Here is a 4406-nt window from a genome sequence, read left to right on the forward strand (position 1 = left end):
ATTTCCAGAAAACGGTGATTGTGGGCAATTGTGCTGCCCTCAGCATTTAATTTTCTTCGTGACGCTAAACGTGACGTGAACCTCTTGGTAGATAACTACACTGTTTGCACTGTGTTGAACATATAACCTCTTGAGTGCTGTCGGTTTGAATTTTGAGTCATCTTACATTTATTCATTTTTTTCACAGATCACCTGGGTCAGGCAGTGGAACTTCCCTAGCTTTGACCAACACCAGTTTCAGACCAGGTAAGGGGCAGGGTTGACAATAAAGTTATCTTATACAATACAATATCATATCATACAATGCAATACAATACAATAGAATACAATACAAAACAATGCAATGTAATGCAATACATTGCAATACAATACAATACTATGCAATGCAATGCAATACAATGCAATACAATGCAATACAATGCAATACAATGCAATACAAAAACAGTACAGTATTATACACTTCCACACACTTCAATACAATAACGTACACTACAGTGCAAGGAAATAAATTAGAATGCAATTCATAATACACTACTACAACTCCAAAACAACAATACAGTAAAAACTCCGCTTAATTAGAGTGACTGTAACGTGCGTGTATATTATACACAATTCAAATCATTTAGTTTTAACGTTTCCATATTAAACCTTATAACAAAACGTCGGTATACAATACTCCAAAGTTTTAGCACACACCCTTATGAAAGAACAAGTATATGTTTTCCGCTCCTGATTACATCGCGCATTCTACTTCGTCTTCATTGCAGAGCAAGCAGCAGCTAATAATCCCGCAAGATCGTCAGAATCAACCGAAATGTACTTGACACCAGAAAACACACGTGGTGGATTGATCAATCAGAACAACGGAGAAATCCCGGACGATTCACTGACCACTCAAACCAACCAGTACGAACCCCTGTCGCACGGAACCGACGAGAACAGGCCATATGAAACACTGACCAATCAGAGAAATATATATGAAACACCGACCAATGACAACAGAGATGACAAACCCTACGACACATTATTTGCTAGCACTAGAGACAGTGATGGCTATGAACTGCCTGTGGCGAAGACCGCTCTCGGCAAGCCTCGTAAGCAAACCGATGCAAATCACGTTTACAACAATTAGTCAGCAATGACAGATATTGGTAACTAAACGGCGCCTTATTTTACAACTATTTGCAGATTATTCAAGGATCTGCCTGGGTTTGTTTTCTCTGTCATTGTAGTCTGCTTATGTTTATTTTCTTTACTTTTTGCGTACACGAAAATGCAGGATGTTTTGTTGAGGTAGGAAACAGAGTCTCTTAACTCGTAAAGGGTACGGATTAGTCCAGCCTCGATCTTCATTTGGTAAAATGACGCCCTTTTCAGGCATGGTTGATGAATTCTTCTGAGTTTTGCAAAGCACACCGAGCCCCACATTAAGTCATGTGATATCAAAGTGTTTATGAAATTATAACCTGTAATGTCATTGGTTGCTTGTATGGCATATCATTACTTTTACCCCTGGGGAGATTATCACTTGCATATTTTTATGAACTGTCTCAAACGTGTGTAAACTACTTAGACTAGTTATGCAATGATTCAATTTAGGCGTTACTTGACTGTATGGATTATAATGTACGTCACATTGCCGCAAATTGCTGCTGCCTTGATCAGTATTATTAAGCTTTGCGAAGATTTGTTTCTTCTCACAACGTTGTATCGCATGATCAAATACACTCAGTAAATATGATAGCATTACTGTTTTGCTGCCACTATTGTCACATCCTGTACTGTGTATTACAGTCTAAAGATATTACACATATTGAGCCATTTTGGAAAGTTGTGTTACGAATTGGACCTTAACACTTCGAGGGACATTTTCTGTACTGTAATTTAGAAACGCCTGGATGTATTTGCTCAAAACTGCTCCAAAACTATCCTGAATAATCCAGTAAATATTAATCACAGAGTGATTTTCGTTTTTCACTCTCCTGTGTCATGAGTCCCGACTTCCGTTCCTCGACATATTTTATTTAGTCCTAATCGCACGAATTTTTCAAACTATATTAAAACTGTTGGATCTAAGAAGTCAAAACTAAAATATAACAAACTCATGCACATTCCGTGCCATATGGGGCTAAACACATATCCTGTAACGGGGTATCAACTGTTATATAATGGTACCATCACTTGAGGAAATGTCTGATGCCCAATGAACACAGGACAGTTCTAATCGTCAGACTTGACGGTCATGGACATGACGACGACCACGACCACGACCACGACAACCACGACGACGACCATGATGACGACGACGACGACGACGACGACGACGACTACGATGAGGATGAGAATGATGATGATGATGATGATTATGCTTTGGAAAAACCTATCCCACCAGATAAAATGCAAGCGGGTAGCAACGGAAATATACATGACATATTGCATGCATTGTGACAATATAAAAGCAAAAGTGAAAGTAGCTGTAAGCAAGCTAAATAGCGGGTGTTTCCGGACGTTCCAGCATTTGCACAATTATTGGTTATCTACGTAGCTTGTACTATTGGGCTATCTGTGAGCCACTGGGTTAAGGTGCACTGTTTTGCTATTTATATTTCTGTACTTTTACCGTGCTGATTCTCTCTGTCCGTTTAGTGTGTAAGTATACACCTATTGTAAAGCTCCCTTCTTTTGAGATCTAATGTTTAACAGTTCTAAGTCTTAAAATTACTGGATCTGTCAAGTCCAGGTGCGCGGAGTCCCTATGGCTTGCAGTCATGCCTCAGGCAGCTATTCGTTTAAAACCATACCAAGGTTCATTGTCTTTCATGCAATGAGTCAAAAACTACAATATGTTCACGAAATAATGTCTGATTGCCACTGGGCAGGCTAAAGTCGCCCTCGACCAGGTTCACATCAGGTCCCCCAGGTGAATTGATTACGTCAAAAGCCTACATGGAAGTCTATTAGTCTCGGCAAGAGGAAGAATTATTTATGTGTTGGGTACTTTACCTCCAGACATTGTGTGTGACTATACGTAAGACAATTTTAAAAGATGGTATGTGGGTTCATGTGGGCATACCACATACAGCTTTTAGCCCAAGAACGTGTTCACGGGAAATGGTAATTATTTACTTGTTTGCGGGAGATGCGAACTGGCAAACCGCATACAGTTTTGTTTGGCTGTCACCACTAAAGGTATGTGAAGGATCTGTAAGAAAGTTGACGGTAATAAACATGACCTCTTTCTGACTCTTTCTTACCTCTTATTTTGTTGTTGTTCCATGTATCGCATCCATGTATGTTCATGTATGCTGGTTTTTAACATTTTGCTTGACAGTGTTCAAATTCATGCACTGTTTTCATGTTCACAATTGTGCCGTCCCACACAACATTATGTTGTATGTCGACAGTAACTTTCAGAGTGCCATTCATTTCTTCAATTGTTTTAAATACCGGAGCTTAATTCTTGTACAGATGATGATCATGACACTAAATTTCCTTCTGTTTTTATTTTCTTCTTCTCATGACTGCTTTATTTATTGTTGTATTGTTAGTTGTATTACGTCCTCGGTAAAATGTTATTCGCTATATCCATCAACTACATTTGAAGATTTTTTAAAGAGTAGGCCGACAACACGACAGGATATACGTAAGGTCGATGCTGAATCGGTGTCGGATGACCCTCTGGGTTCTCAAAACAAGAAACTACAATAAACACATACAATAATCAACAATCCATCAACGACCTTTTAAAACGTTTAATTTGTGTATTGCATATGTTGTGTATGTTAACTTCCTTAATTGAATTGTGTGTTTTTTTGTAGTTGTAATTTCCTTATTTCTGATATGAAATTGAATGCTTCAGTGTGTTTCAAATTCTGACAAAAGGAATATTTCTGTCATTGTTAGTTTGCGTTGCATTTAAATGCCAATTTGTTAAGTGAAGTTTAGGAAATTGCGTACTATCTCATTAGCAAGCGCAAGTACATCGAGGAGTCTTACATGCGCTGGAAGTGTAAAGTTAATGTTTAAAGTTTAGGAAGCTTTTGAGTAGACGGATGTGTGAAGCTACATTTATTTTGATTTTGTTTTGTTATTAATTTGATTTTGTTTTGGGAGTATTTTGATTTTGTTTTGTGATTAAGTACAATCATGTTGTGTTTGTGCTTACTTCAGTTTTTGTATTCGACGGATTTGCATGTTTTAGTTGTTCAACTTGTTGTGTGTGCTCTGTTTTGTTGTTAAGCATAATTTGCTCCGTTTTTGTTTCATCGAGGCATACTTTATGCAAACAGAATGTAATGTATACATTTAACTTGCTCTTTAATTACAAGAAAAGGTAAGGTTCTTTTTGTTTTAAAGGAGAAACATGTGAAGCTATGCTAATAAAGCGATACACGTACACACATGTA

General features: G+C 37.8%; 1 long non-coding RNA gene across 1 annotated transcript; it reads left to right on the top strand.

Annotated features, from left to right (window-relative positions):
* The first annotated feature begins 184 nt into the window (after positions 1-184).
* On the top strand, positions 185-4406 carry LOC138971302 (uncharacterized). Its single transcript, XR_011457213.1, has 2 exons — positions 185-246; positions 768-4406. It is a non-coding gene; the product is annotated as an uncharacterized lncRNA (long non-coding RNA).

Source organism: Littorina saxatilis, linkage group LG7, assembly GCF_037325665.1.
Source record: "Littorina saxatilis isolate snail1 linkage group LG7, US_GU_Lsax_2.0, whole genome shotgun sequence".
Lineage (NCBI taxonomy): Eukaryota > Metazoa > Mollusca > Gastropoda > Littorinimorpha > Littorinidae > Littorina > Littorina saxatilis.